This window comes from Pteronotus mesoamericanus, unplaced genomic scaffold, assembly GCF_021234165.1.
Source record: "Pteronotus mesoamericanus isolate MK-2021 breed Mesoamerican mustached bat unplaced genomic scaffold, CSHL_Meso_final contig_1, whole genome shotgun sequence".
Lineage (NCBI taxonomy): Eukaryota > Metazoa > Chordata > Mammalia > Chiroptera > Mormoopidae > Pteronotus > Pteronotus mesoamericanus.
Window position 1 is genome coordinate 1 of NW_026554998.1, and position 15,609 is coordinate 15,609.

The window sequence follows — 15,609 nt, forward strand, 5'->3', positions numbered from 1 at the left end:
CAGGGAGCCTGGCCCCGACCCGCCGCTCTCGCCACCCGAGCAGAGGAGGCAGGGAAGTACCGAGGGCAGTCCAGCCGTCCCTGGGGGTGGTTCCTGGGACTAGAAGGAGCTCAGTCTCTGGATTCTCCCTCTTTCTTGGCCCTAGGCTTTCTGACAAACCCGGCCGCCAAGCCCTGTAATTGCCCTCCTTTAACCGAAGAAAGCAAACCTTTTGCTGTTTCTGAGCGGGCTTGAGCTTTAAGACTAGCTTAAAAAGGTACTTGGATAACTAGCGGTCTGCATTTCTGCATCAGGCCTCAGATAGAGGCAGGCAGGGAGGAGGAAGTTCTGCTTTTCTGGATATTGCACAGAGAAAACCAGGACTAGAAAAGCAAAGTTAACGGCTCAGCGGGGTTTCCATTTTTCATCAGGCTCCCCTTTAAAGAGCAGGCCCTCCCGTACTTACCGCTTCTCACATTGGTAGCTTCCGTAAATGAACTTCATGAGAAACTGAGCCGTGAGAAAAGTCTTTAGATTTAAAGGTTCTTTAGGATTTTGTCTTGCGAATACCCTGCAGGTGAGAAATAGGATCAAGATCTGACTTAATTTTTAAAAAGCAAAAATTAAGACTTCTGTGTAAATCGTGTCATCTGTGGTAAACTCGTTGTCACTTGATTGTACTTTTAAATATTTTTCCCCATTGTATTTTAATCCGGAATAGCCAGGAGAAACACCGGAGACGAAGTGGGAAATGCTATGCATAATTACAAAATCACTAATTTTACTTTGTTTCATGATTATATTGGCATCACGTCGGCCTTATGAAATGCTTAATTTAGCTTTATGTTTACATCAATTTACAACCTGTGGCTACATGGGTATTGTCAAGGGTACCAGGTTGTTGATGCATCTTTGATTAAGCACTTAGGGGTGGAAGTAACACACCTTCGATATATCATGCAAGAGCTCTTCAAGAGTTGACTGTATTTAGGAATTTGTATTATTCCCTATTTTGTTAACTGTAGAAAAATAATACTTGGTAATAAATGATTTATCAATTTCTGTATTAATTTGACTCACAGTTCTGTTAGGAATGATATGTAAAAATAGAATCTCTGCTCATTTGATGGCCTTCAGTTGTTAAATATAACTAACAGCAAATAAAAATATTAGCTTGTTTTTTTCTCTTATTCTAAGAATGGCAGGTATATCCAACAGGACTAATTTGGGTGCAGTTTTTTTTATATGACTAATACAGCAACTTTAAGATTTTTAAGCTAGTAAGCATAGAAAAAACTAGATACATCCAGAAGAAGAGATTTTGGATGCTTCACTTACCGTCCCAGTCTCTGTCTGCCATGGCAGGTGAAACAAACTTTTACAGACTGTGTCCTGCTTAGTCGGCTTAGTTCATGGTATGTGGGTTCTTGGATGCCATTAAGGAGTATAGGAATAACTAGTATGGTTCCTTGTGGTGCTTAACTAAGTACAAGTGACAATAAAAGTACATTGAACCTTGTATGTTGATTTTAATGCAGCACAGATTTTAAAAGATTAAGAGAACTAAACTCACCGTTTCCTTTTAAAGTTTAGTTTTTTGTTAAGAGTGACAATTATATGACTTTGAATGAATCAGCAGAGGTTATTCCATGTGGGTTTCTACTTGGATGTTTTGGGGAAGATTTCTTTTTCACTGTATTGAGTGGTTCATGTTCTAAGGTAGGTGAACTCTCAGGCTAGGCATGCGCTCGTCAGATCATTGGTTCTGATGATTCTAATAAAGGGGTCAACAGTAAATATTTAGGCTTTGTGAGCCATATAGTTTCGGTCACCACGACTCAACTCTGCATACTGTAGCGTGAAAACAGCCATAGACCATGTATTTGGGGGCTGTATTCCAATAAAACTTTATTTACAAGAACCGCCTGGGGTTGAAGGCTGTAATTTGTGAGCCTCTGTTTCAAGACATTAGTCACCGGGTTCTGAGAACTTAGATGTTCAGATATTGCAGAATGTATAAACATGCACTTAGGCTAATATTTGAGCTCTTGCGTAACATACATATTTCCTTCCTTGAAGAATTTTTAGAATTAGAGCACATGGCAACATTGTGGTCTAGATTTTTATTTCATTTGCAAATAAATGATTTCCTGAAAAAACATTTAAACAAATATTGGAATATTCATTCTATTTAAGAAATGCATTCTGATTGAAAAAATTTTGGCTTTAAGATACGATACCTAAGAACCTCAGTATAGGCAAGGGCACAGTCCTGTGGAGGTTTAAAAGTGCATTTAGCGTATCATTCCTTACAAAACCACGTATAGCTGCTGTAAGAGATGTTAATGAAGTGACTGGCCAACCCACTTAGCTCATCTATATGTGTCATATAGTTAATTTGGAAACCGCATTGATTATACCAGTGCCTGAGAGGTTTATAGAATTATCTGAGTAGGGTAGGAATCTTTTTTAAACAAGACTCAAAAATAGACAGCTCACTGCCCTCTTGCTCCTTGGAACATGTCAAGTGGTGCTAAGTGCCCACCGAAGCAGAGATGCCATAACCTAAGAATGTTACATAGGCAAATACTTATTTTTTCCACGAGTAGCTTTCTGCTTTGTTTTAATGTGATATTTTGCCAGTTTTGTTGACATGAATTGGATTTCTGGATTTCAGGTGTACATCTAAAAGTAGAAAGGAGAATATATTGACTTCTTAAAACTGTTTCGTCACATGGTCTATAACGTTTCTCGTTCTAGTTAACCTACTGTTCGGCTGGGTGACTGGGTAACGCGGGTAATTATTTTGTAATGGTAGGGATTAATGATGTTCTCTATCTCACAGATACTGGGAAGTTGTTTGTTATTGTGTCTTCAAGCTCTTATACTTTGAATACGTTAATATTTGGGACTGCTGCTACTTCAGGCTGATTGGAACCACCTCTCAAGTCTGGATTAGATTCTTCTTGCTTATTGCTGCTCAGTACTAGGCTCCTTAGAACTTGCCGCTCTCTACAGTATTCCTCTACCTGGTTAACTTTCTCTATCCATTTAACGGTGGGCTTAAGGTCAGAGTCGGCCTTTTATATCTGTATCCCCAGTGCCTGACACTGTGCCTGACAATTTTTAGTGCTTCTGAATTGTTTAAATGAACGATCCTGAAAACTGCTTATCCAGAAGGTAATAAAAGTCAGTCTATTAGTAGAGATGTTTGGCTTTTCTTGGTTGGAAGGGAGGAATTAATCACCATCTGCTCAAATATTCACTAAAAAGTCTTTATTTAAGAATTGACCCTTTCTTTTAAGAAAGTTTATGTAGAAGCTATTTTGATGATGTCTAAAAAGCCTTTGAATTTTTTTGGTAACTTTTTTTTTCCCCCAGATTAATTCCATTAGTTAAAATTGTTGAATACTCCTTCCAGGCACAGTAGACCTTGTCCTTTGTCCTTTGGATTTGTCTTTAGCTCTTGGCACAGTAGGTCTCTGGGTGTTTGGCAAATGTGAGTGGAATCTCCTTTCTTAGCAGTTTGGGATAATTGTTTATCTCTGTACCAGGGACCCTTTTGTGGGGAAAGCACTGTAAAATCCTTCTTGTTAATAATTCTGCTTCACCCCAGTGGCGAGGGCTAGACGTAGGGAGAGAGTGATGCAGGCGACTTCAGTGGTACTTTGTGGCTGCAGTACCGTCCCATTCCGTCTCCAGCCAAGCCTGGTTTGCCTTTGCACCAGTTCACAGCCTTTTTCCCAAAATCTGTATTGGAGCCCTCCTCCCTAAACAGCTTTCTAAACTGGTCATCTCCCTGCCCGTTTGTAGCAACTCTTGATCATATTATCATTCTGTCCTTTTAACATCGAAACCACTTTTACATCTTTGTTACAAAGACATGTTGTCACTTATTTATCTTTGGGTATTGTGTACTTTAAGTTTCCCATGAAAACTTCATGAGCGTGCTGACTTTTTGTCTTACTCCAGTTTTCTTCAGATTCTTGTACACTTATTTTCTTCAGTAAAATCTTCTGTCTGTGAGAGTTTAAGGAGCTCTTATTATCTTAAAGAGGAGGTTTCTTCTTTGACTGCTACATGCCATTCCTGACGCAGTTTGCTTTCGTCTCTCTTATATGTTTGCCATTCACTGAGAAATTGAAAGCATTATGGAAATCAGCCTTCAGTAAGGCGGGGTGGCACCTTGGCCGGTTGGCGCAGTTGGTTGGAGCGTTGTCTGGGTAAGCCAAGGGACAGGGTTCCGTCTCCAGTCAGGGCACATGGAGCGACAAATCAGTCTCTCTCTCTCTCTCTCTCTCTCTCTCTCTCTCTCTTCCCCCTCTCTCCCCTCTCTCTCCCCCTCCCCCCCACTCTCTCTCTCCAAAATTAATTTAAAAAAAGATAGAGTGGATGTGCTCTTGTTCAAATGATTCATTGCAGAATCCCTTCAAATAGCAAGGCTTTTAGCATCCCACTGTGTTGAGAAGATGAGGGACTTTACATTTTTTAATTTTTTTAATTTTTAAAAAAGATTTTATTTATCTAGAGAGAGGGAAAGGGGGGAGAAAGAGAAGGAGGGAAACATCAATGTGTGAGAGAAATATCCATTGGTATGCCCCCAAATGGGGACCCAGCCGAAACCCAGGCACGTATCCCAACTGGGAAACGAACCGACAACCTTTCAGTGTGCAAACCAGCTCTCAATTCACTGAGCCACATTGGCCAGTGCTATTTTTTTTTTTAAATAATGTATTTATTTATTTATTTTTAGTGAAGGGGTAAGGGAGGGAGAAAGAGAGGGAAAGAAACATCGATGAGAAAGAGAAATGTCGATTGGTTGCCTTACCAAACCCGCAGCCCAGGCGTGTGCCCTGACAGAATCGAACTGGCGATGCTTCGCTCTGCAGGATGATGCCCAACCATTGAGGCCCACTAGTTGAGGCACTTTACGTTTTTGAACTGCTTTTTAGTAAGGGTTTTTGTTCTTAATATTCAGTGCTCTGTTGGAGTTGCCTGTAGACTAGTAGAGGAGACAGACACTGCAGTTCAACGTTAAGATAATATTTAGAACAACGTGTTCCAAAAATAAGGAAGAGGGACTGCTAACAATGCATGAGAAAGTTGGAGAAGCTTCACAGGAAAGGCAGCATTCGAACTGGGTTTTGAAGACCAGTGAAGGAAGCTCCCTAGCCCGGTCAAGGCGGCGGAGCGGATCGGTGCACAAGCTGCGTGGGCTGGGCCGGGTCTGAGCAGGCTCCGTCTGAGGCAGGGGTGGGAGAGGCCGTTCAGTGAGATTTAGGAGAAGAAAACTTGCTTGTTTCCCCTTGTCCGCAAATTCTTCTGGGCCTGCTGTCAGGTCTTTCGTCTCTCTTCTCTGTAGCTCTGGCTTTGGTTGGTTGGTCCCTTTTTCCCTAGTTTTTAGTTTTACTTTTTAGTCCCTCATCAAGGTACCGATGCACCTTCCTTCCTCTTCTAATCTGTCAGTATCAAGGTACCTTTGATTCTGACCCAATGTATCTGTTGTCTTTATTTCACCTCCTCACCTCTAATCCTACCTTTATATTCTTTGGGTTTCTTTTCTCTTTTTTGACTTATCCTTTTGCTTCATTTTAAAACAAAAGAAAATAAAAATCATTTCACACTGTCTGCTTATTTTGCATATGAACCGTAATATATGTCTGAATTGATTCCCTCTTGGGAAATCTTGTAAGATCATCCTGTCTTTGATGCCTATCCAAGTACTCATTATTCATCTCTATGAATTTCCTTTTATGAAGCATTTTCCTTTGTCTTCAGAGATGCCACTTCTGGCCTGCAGTGCAGAATATGACTGCTTATCTCGTGTGTTTTCTACTTCTTTTGCACCTTAAAATTGTTCTATGACAAGATCCAATTCAAATCTCACCTTTTCCTGAAGTGTTCCTAAATTTTCCCAGGTAGAGAAGTAGTACTCTCTTCTCTAGTTTTATAGTATTTTGTAAACACCTCTTTTTAAAATCAGCTTTATTGAGGTTTAATTTACATAAAATAAAGTTCACCCAATGTTTATCTCTGACAGGTGTGTGCAGTCACCTAAGCATTTCTGCAGCCGTCATGCGGAACATGCCCACTGCCACAGAAAGCTCCCTTTTGCCCCACCCCAACCCCATGTACTGACTTACTGTCTTTCTCTACAGCTTCGTCTTTCTGGGAATTTCATTTAAATGTAGTCATAGAGTGTGTCATCTTTTGATTCTGGCTGCTTTTACTTAACCTGATGCTTTTGAGATTTATTCATGTCGTTTGCAGTATCAGTTGAGTACTTTTTATTGTACGGATTGTTGTATGGGCATGCCACCATTGGTCTGTCCTTTTACCAGCAATGGCTATTTGAGTTGTTTCCCGAGTTTAGGCTGTTGTGAATAAAGCTGCGATGAACATTCCTGTATAGTCTTTAGGTGTCTCTTTCAACATTAACTACCTTTTATTTGGAGGACAAGTTGCAGGATAGTTAAGAGTGAAACTCCTGAAGTTAGCTATAGTACATTCACAGATAGAGTGTGGTTTTGAGACTCTCCAAGCTCTGATTCCCCATCTGCAGCATGGTGCTGGGTGGGGTGTGGAGCTGCTGGAGAAGCACAGGCTAGTTAAGGGCTAACGCTGACTTCAGTGCAAGTGATTCAGCTCAAGTGATCTTGTTGGGAATGTGTGCCCGTTATTATCAGATCTAACCCCGCCCCCCAGGCAGTGGCACTTGATAGCAGGATTTAGAAATTGTACATGAAATTTCCAACTTAAGTGCTGACAGTTAAATTTAAATTTTTAGTAGCACTAATATGCAGCTTGAACAAAACCCTTGTGTAGGCATTGATTCGTGGCTGCAGGATAGTTTGAGTTGTTTTTGCTTTAAATCTTCAGCTAATTTTTGTCTTTTGTTTTAAAATGTACATACTCCTAGTAGAGTGAATTTGAACTTGTTAGGACTGCATCACCTTTATTTTATAAATTAGCATAATAATTTGCTGGTTGTCCAAACTCCTAAGTTAAAAACTAATGAATTACTATAAATGAATTTTATTCTTTTCTTAGATTGGAAAGATATGAGAATTCTGAGTGTCCAGCGGGAAGGTGGGACCAAATCCTTGTTACACTCTGTACTTCTCTGATAGCTGCTGGTTCTACTCAAAGCTATGCTTTCCAGCAGTTGGGATAGTCAGCCTCCTTTGTTTGACTTATTCAGAGCCCTATTGAGACATGTATGGTATAGAACAAACTCTGTGAGTGTTTATTAGAAACCATGTAGGATGTTATGGATATAAAGATAAATTTTGTATAAGTCTATTCCCTTGAGTTGCCCAGAATCTGTGGTGAAGCCAGTATAGCTCACTATGAAAAAAGATAAATTGTATGTAATTGTTTGAACAGTAAGAACAATAATCTGTCTGAAGAAGTTCTTTCCCGTTGTAATGTATTTGCCGGTTCTTTATTATGTATAGAGATGACTAGTTTGCAGCTCTATGAATTAACTCTGTGAACCCAAAGATCTTGTGCTGATTAAACCAACGTAATTGACATTCACCCTCATAAAGCTGGAGCAAGGGTGTTAAACGACCTATGATGCCGGTGTGTCCCTTATTCACCTTCGTTCCAGGCAGTTGCGTTTTTGTGATTATTAAGTGTGGAATTTAGACAATCTAGGATTCCAGGTTGAGTTTGGGTTTATACCTTCAGTAGCAGGAACATCCACCAAGGAAGGAATCTGAGAATAAAAACAGCCATCGTTTATTGAGTGTCTTTTTTTATGTCAGGCCTAGATGACTTTATATAATAACATGAATCACAATATTCCTGCAAAGAAAGAAGGGGAATTCTGGTATTTACAAATAAAAGAGGGCAAGTGAGAAGCAGGAATGAAGTTCCAAATACTCAGTTATAAAAGAGAACCTTTCATCTTGAATCCAGAGTTTGTTTCTCATCAAGCAAGCCTTTTAGGAGTATTGGAGTCAAAGTGGCAGCCAGACTTTCTGAGTGTCGAAAGAAGTGACTGGAAATCTGTGAGTGATCCCTCTGTGACCCCGCGCCCATCGCCTGTGACCCAGCTGTCCTGTAGTCTTGGCCTGTGCTGCAGCCCCACTGCACAGAGTGGGGAGGAATTTGAAGGTATCTCACCATTGTCTCTTGCCTGTATTCATGCTGTGTTAGAGAAGGAGACAGCACATCTTGGGGAAGAGCCCAGACCCTTGTTAGCAGGAGTATTGGGGTTCTTAGGGTACGTCCAGAGTTTCCTGTGATGGATATTTCCATGGACTTCTGACTTCCATTGTACTGTACCGTTTTTACATTTTGTATACTATTGCAGAACAGCTCATAAAACGAAATGATTCTCTAAAGCTCCAACCTTAACCTCCATTGAATATTTTCTTTTAATTAAAAAGTGTGTGTGTGTGTGTGTGTGTGTGACAGAGAGGAAGGGGAGAGAAGAAGGGAGGGAGGGAACAGTGTAATACGTGCACTCTGTTGGTTTAAATAAGGTTTAACCCTACTCCTTCCTCTGCCTTCTGCTCCCTGGGTAAGAATTATCTCAGGTCTTTAGAACTGGCTGAAATTCAGACAGCACTTCCTAGATACTTAAAACAAAATGGGTACAATTTTAACTATTTTTACTACATGATATTACAATGGTTCAAGTCTTGATTAACAAGCTACTACAAGACACTTCAGAGCACATAAAAGATGCTCAATAAATATCTGTTGAATGACTGACTTATTGGTAATGTCCTCTTCGTATATGAAGAATATGGGACCTCCTTACCCAGAAGGACCTGTGGTCTTGGGATTTCCTGTCCATTGTCAGTCAGCTTTGGTCTGGGAGCCTGTGCTGGGCAAGCAAGGCATTGCTTTTGGCACTGCAGTGAGATGGAGCTACAATGGTCATCAGAGATTTTACAACCTGGTAATGGAGGCGAGGGGTTTGCGGGGGAGGAAGAGGAACAACATGAGCCAAGGTGCGAAAGGCCAGAGCCTTAACTGTTGAAGATCTTTTGGGGAGCAAAGTGGGATTGTAAGTACCTCAAGGATTTGGGGAAAATGTTAAGATCAAGCGAATGTTAGTTTTATATTTATAGAACAGTAGTGGACGATGGAGTGGGAAAGATAGTTTCACTATGTCTGAGCATCCTGAACACTCTTCCGGAGGTGTGCTAATATGATGTGGTAGCTCAGGGAGAATGATTTTATAACGCAGCATAATCACTGCAGAGAGGGCGAGGCTGGAGGCAGGAAGATCTGCAGGTCAACTGTGGGATTGGCCAATAGAAAGTGATGAAGCAAGTAAGAGCTGAGAAAGTGGGAGGGCCAAGTCAAACACCATGCTTGCTACAAGGAAAGTCATCAGTATATCTTTGTTACAAAGAGAACTGGCAAGTGGGAAGGAGGAAGAAAAAGTCAGGGCTGAGATTGGTGCTCCGTGCCTGGGTGGCTGAGAGTGATGGTACTATTGACCGGACAGGAATGTTTGGATGAGGAGGTGGTGTGTGTGTCTGAGTTATGGGATGTGAATGAACACGGAAATACCTGCTTTCAGATGGTAGGTTTTGTGGGCTTGGGTGTTCAAGATAAAGATGTAGATTGACTTGTCCTCTAGATGTGATCTTTGAGACAGTAAAAGTAGAGGTGGTCTCTAAGACAGCAGGTTTGCACAGAGGCATCATTTCCTGAATCCCTTAGCCAGGCTGAACTTTTCTTACTGATGTAAAAATGGTTGGACGGAGGGTCGGGAATGATGAGTGTGCCCATGCTTACCCGGACTGCTTCACCAGGTTGTATGAAATGACAGGGTATAGCAATGTGCTTTGTAATCTGTTAACAGCTACACAAATACCAATTGGTGAATATTCTGTTGCCAGTAGTAGCCAAGTATGGCTGGGGTTAGAAGAGTGTTCTTTGGTTCTGTCTAAAACTGTCCCATGCTCTTATTCTTGTGCCCTGAACAAGTTAATGTATGTATCAAGGCTTCAGGAAGCCCCTAATACTTCATAGTTACAGAAATAAAAAGTAGCTGTTACCGTTCAATTCACATTGATCCAGAAGCCTGCTTTTATGGCCTTCCTTTTTGGTTTCCAAAGCATTTTAACCACGCTTCTATATGTTGTCTCTGTGGCCCAAAGATTAAAGTTGAGTGAAGCTTCTGGAAAGGAATTGAATAAAATTTTGAAAGGTCTTGTGTCGTCCTCCAAGACAGCATGCCAAAGAGAGCATTTTTGATATTTGGTGTTTTAGCTCCTTAGGATTTTCAGTAAAAATTACTTTGTTTAATTTTTTTGTGGTAAAACCAATTTAAGCACCATCTGTGTTACCCTCCTGGAGTATGAGGATAGAAGGAGACGATTGGATTGGCCCAGGGACAGAGTCTGCTAGGTGGTTGGGTAAACGGATCACATCTGCTTGTAAGGCCGTAAGGGCTCCTCGGCTGGGAAGATGCTCGTCCCTCACCTGAGCAGAGGGGAAAGCTGTGTGTTCTCCTTACTTTCTTTCTGGTTTTCTGTTCTTAAAGACCAGCAGGAGCAGGATTTAGAAAATGAATAATGCGGGTCTTTTGCTAATAACTCCTGACATAAACTATAACCATCTAGCTTGAAGTTTACTTGCCTGTTTTGTAAATTTTGGAGTTCAGAGAACTGCTGTTGAAGGGCAGAGAATCGCTCAGCGCAGGCAGGTGTAGTCACGGGATTTGTATTACATAATAAAGAGAGAGCGTGGCCCCACCTTTCCTCCTGTGTGTTCCTGGCTTAGGCAGCCTCTGCTTCCTCAGTGGTGTGGAGATTCTGGGATCTCTGATTCCTGCTGTGCCATAAAGCAGGTAGTGGCTTGATTTCGTGAGCATCCGGAGGGCTGTTTGGTTCAACTTTTGCTGAGTCGTTTTCAAAAGGAATTCCCGAATCTGGCATACGGTGTGTAGCAGAAGGGCTGGGTTGTGCGGTGGCTGGGTCCTGGTCTGTTAAGGAGCTTGGGCAAACGAACAAACCAATAACTGTCTTCCTTGCCAGACAGGGGAGTCCCATGGGGTATGCACTGTAGAAGCCTTTAAGTTACCAGGCCAGGGGTCCTTCCTTTCTTCCCCCATCCTGTTCCTCCTCTTTCTTCCCTTTTCTTTCAGCTTTACTTGGAGGATTAAGAGTCGAACGATTTACTTAAATTGGGGGTCAGGACAGTTACCACCTCTTAGAAATGTGAACCTGGCACACTTGAAAGACAACAAAGAGAGACCCCAAGAACTCTGCCCACCTAAAGGAAATGATGAGAACAAATCTGCAAAAATTAGGCAAGATCCAAATAGACTGTGGTATATGAGTTGTGTAGCAATGTAAATATAAATGTGTCAGCATTTCTTACCTTGAAATTTTTTTAAAAATGTTTTTTGTCTTGGTAAAATAAAGATAAATTTTTCCATTTAAATCATTTTTAAATGTACAGTTCAGTGGCATTAAGTACACTGACAATCTTGTGTAACCATCACCGCTCTATTTCCAGAACATTTTCATCATCCCAAACAGGAACTCTCTACCCAATAAACACTAACTCTCCCAGCCTCTGGTAACCTCTATTCTACTTTCTATTTCTCTGAATTTGCCTCTTCTGGTACCTCATGTAAGTCACATAATGTTTGTCCTTTTGTGTCTGGTTCAGTTTACGTAGCATAATGTTTTCAGGGTCCATCCAGGATGCAGCATGTATCAGCATCGTGTCCCTTTTTATGGGTGAGCAATGTTCTGTTGAACGTCTGGACTGCGTTTTGTTTATCCGCTCATCTGTTGGTGGCTACTAGGGCTGTTTCCCGCTTTTGGCTCCTGTGAAGAGGGCTGCTGCGGGCAAGAGTGCACCTGGATTCGCCCCTGCTTCCGATTCTTTTGGGTACACCCCTAGAGGTGGAATTGCTGGATCATATGGTAGTTTCTGTGTGTGTCTCTACGGGGAACTGCTCAGCTGCTTCTCAGCTGCTTCCCAGCTGCACTGCTACACGTTCCCAGCAGCAGTGTGCACACGGGTTCCGATTTTTCCGTATCCTCGCCAACACTTGTTGTTTTTCTTTTTCTTTTTTTTTTTTTTTTGGATAATGGCCAAAATAGGGTGTGTCAGAAATTTTTGACCATCTACTCTGATGCATGTTGGATGATTCAGAAGTGCGGCTTACTGCTGAGGAACCAGTTCCCTCCAGTTACTAAAAGGAAGCAGCGGCCTAAGCCAGTGCCCTCTAAAGGGGAGCTGCGGGGACGCCGGCCATATGGACAGAGTCTGCTTGTCCAGGAGACATTCTCATTTTCAGAGAGGTGTATGGTTTGCTTGATGTCACCCTTGTTTCTGTGCGTGGCCTGTCAGGGACAGCTGAAGCCCTCAGGTTCAGAAGAGGCATAAATTAGAAGCTCTTGGATATTTGTGAGCCTGGGGCACACCAGTCAGCTCTAGGGTCTGGTTTGCAGAGATTGGATTAGAGGTTTGAGCAGCCCCAGGGAGGAGCTTTTGTAAGAAGTCCTTGACCTTACCCACCTTACGTTTTGCCTTGCCAGAGGTGCAAGTGAGCCTCAGCGTATTTTCAAACGGAGAACCAAAAACACGAGGGGTAGGCCCTGGGGGAAGGGGCTGTTCTGAAAGAGAGAAGCTCTGCCCGTCCCCAGGTGGTACTGTCACTGATCATAAATCAGCCATTTGCCCCATCTCACTGCTTTGGAAGGCTGGTTCAAGGTTACCCAGAGTGTTTTCCTGTGCTGAGGAGCTCTTGTTGAATTGTTTGGGTTTTTTTTTAAGATTTTATTTTTAGAGAGAAGGGAAAGGAAAGAGAAAGAGAGAAACATCAATGTGTGGTTGCCTCTTGCGCACCCCCCACTGGAGACCTGGCCTGCAACCCAGGAATGTGCCCTGACTGGGAATCGAACCAGCAACCCTTTGGTTCTCAGGCAGGCACTCAGTCCACTGAGCCACACCAGCCAGGGCTGTTGTTGAATAGTTTTGATAGTGTTGAATGAGCCCTGGTATAGAAAATCTGTTGGTAAATGTTATGTCTGATGGACCGCAGTCTTCTCTTCCTTGGAAAACGAAACTGTGCTGGGAACTGTGAATGAGAGGAAGGGCAATTGATTTAGCCTTTCCCCTAGGTTTTTTTTTTTTTTTAAAGAAACACTTGTTTTGAGTTCAGCTTGAGGGTAGAGTGGAAGATTTCATGATCAAATAAGTTTGGGACTTGACATCTGTTCTTTTGACCTCTTGGTGATTTGCCATGTGCACTAGCACCTAGCGCCGCAAGGCTTCCAAGAAGTGCTGCCTGAAGGCAGGGTAACAGTCCTGCTTAGCGCGGCGTTTTCCCAGGCTCACAGCCCTTCTCTTGGGTGTCCTTCTCACATTCCTGGGAACAAATGTTCCTCGGGTCACACATTAGGAAATTAGGAAAAAAGCTTTTTATGGACTTCAGTGTTAAAGCCTTGAGTAAAATAGGGATGTTTTTGCTCCTAAGGAAATATGCAGGCGTTCTGCAAAGCAGGTTGTTACACCTTCCTCTTCGGTGTCCCCTGGCCACCCAGGAGTTGGTGTCCACTTTGCATGTGGCTGCCTGGTGTGGGCGATAGTTTTGGAGCAGTGTATCATGGTGGAAGAGGCTGTGTAATGGTGATTGCTGGAGAAGCTTTTCTTCTTTCCACTTTTGGGTGGGGGACTTTGTTCTTCATGGTTGTTTCTCAGTATATGCCTGGAGGGGGACCAAGCGCTTCTGGGTAATGGGTGCCAGACGCTGGGGATGGGGACCGTTTGTAGTGAACTGGGCCATGAGTTCTGGAGACTAAAGAGTTTATCATTGAAAAGAGGTCCCACTGCTTGGGGGAGAGTTGGCCCTTCCCCCACTCCTGCTCACTGCTCCCCGAAGTGTTATGGCATAGAAGACTTGGTAGTCAGAGGGATGAGAAAAATGAGTCTTAGAAAGATTGACCTACCCAGTATTGTATAATTTGCAAGTAAAAGCTGCAACTGACATTTAGACCTTTTTTTGATCTAGTGTTTTTCCCTGATAAACGAAGCTGTTGGTAGATGGTGTCTTGAGTAGATACTAATAAAAATATGTTGAATACAACTTAATCTCTTCTTGAGTCTCCAGCCCTTGCTAGGAAGGGTAAGTTTCAGGTTGCACAGAGTATCAGGCTTTTCTCCCAGATCCCCATGGTAGACCACGATTACACTGGTACACTTCGTTGAATGCATCACTTGAATCATACACCTTTTGGGGGTCTAAGTAAATAGGCCTAAAAAAAACGCAAATAGCCTGTTCCTCACAGGAATCTGAGGAAGAGTTAGGACTGAGGCTACGTACCAGCAGTAGGACCAGCCATGAAGCCACATAAGTAGAAGTTGAACCAGACTGGCCTCTGGCAGGAGCAGGGATCAGTCCACTAAGACTGTAGCCCTGGATTGAGGTGCATTAACTAATTCTATTTCTAGGCCCAGGCTGGGCACTTGATGTTGTCTCCTAGGCTATAAAAGAGCGAGCTCAGAATGACACCCACCAGAGGGGAGAGCCCAGCAAAGAGCCAGGAAATACACATGGTAGTCAATTTATTAATCCAATGAAGTAGAACAATGATTGAGTCCCTTGTTGCCTATGTTTTATTTATTCAGCAAGAGATCTTTGAAATAATGTATCACTCTAACCTTCTAGCCCAGAGAGTGTTTTAACTATAGAGGCAGCTCAGCTAATATTGGCTCTTACGTCAGTCTAAGAAATGATGCTGCATCTAGACTGAAAGAGAGCTAGGAGTTGGCAGTGGTTCTGAGCTGTTACGGAGGATCAGAGTCACCTAGCTGGCTCGTTAAGACATATAACTGGGCCTCATTTCCAGAGTTTCTGCTGTAGTAGGTCTGGGCTGGGACCCATGCTTTTGTACTTCGAACAAATTTGCAGGTTGATACGGATGGTGCTGGGCAATTTTGGGCCACTGATCTAGGAAAGATGATGAACTGGGTATAGCTGTTTAGTTCCTGATGATTAAGGCCTTCACAGAGTAGGGAAAAGGGAAGTAACAATTAAGTCTCTTCCATAGGCAGGACCCTGTGCCAAGCAATTTGCAATCATTGTTTAATTTAACCCTGCAAAGTAGTCCGTATCCCTGTTTCCCTCCTGAGCATACATATATTTAAAAACTTACTTGAATAATTGTTACTTCAAGGACAGTTACTTCAGTTACTTATAACTGAAAGAATAATATTGTACATACCAGTACGAATATGATTTTATTTAATATAGAGGATATATCAAATTACATCATTCACTATTATGTATTCATTGCTCTTGTATCTTTATGAGTGATGTAAAATGTAGATTAGTTTAGTAGTGATGATTATACAATAGATGGAATTAAACGTTGCAACATATTTTTTCATATGGAACATAAAGTGAATGGGAACTTTAACATAAAGTATAATGTATCTTTCAGATCACATGAAAAATCAGCCTTTATTAATTTTTCAGTTTTTTAAAAAAATCCTTACCTGAGGATATATATATTGATTTGAAAAAAAAAAGAGAGAGAGAGAGAGGGAGAGAAACATTGATAAGTTGTCTCCTGTATGCACCTCGACCAGGAGATCAACCCCCTGCCAGTTTTTGGTGTATGGGACGACATTCCAACCAAC

At 42.1% G+C, this 15,609-nt stretch overlaps 1 protein-coding gene across 2 annotated transcripts in view; it reads left to right on the plus strand.

Annotated features, from left to right (window-relative positions):
• Nucleotides 1-432: 432 nt before the first annotated feature.
• CREBRF (CREB3 regulatory factor) overlaps nucleotides 433-15,609 on the plus strand; it is a 41,633-nt gene continuing 26,456 nt past the window's right edge. The window contains exon 1 of one of the 2 annotated variants that reach the window (XM_054567351.1): nucleotides 433-556. The gene's annotated coding sequence lies outside the window, so the exon portion shown is untranslated. Of the gene's footprint in view, nucleotides 557-7,931; nucleotides 8,101-15,609 lie in introns of those variants that run through there. The other variant, XM_054567264.1, reaches the window with a different exon arrangement.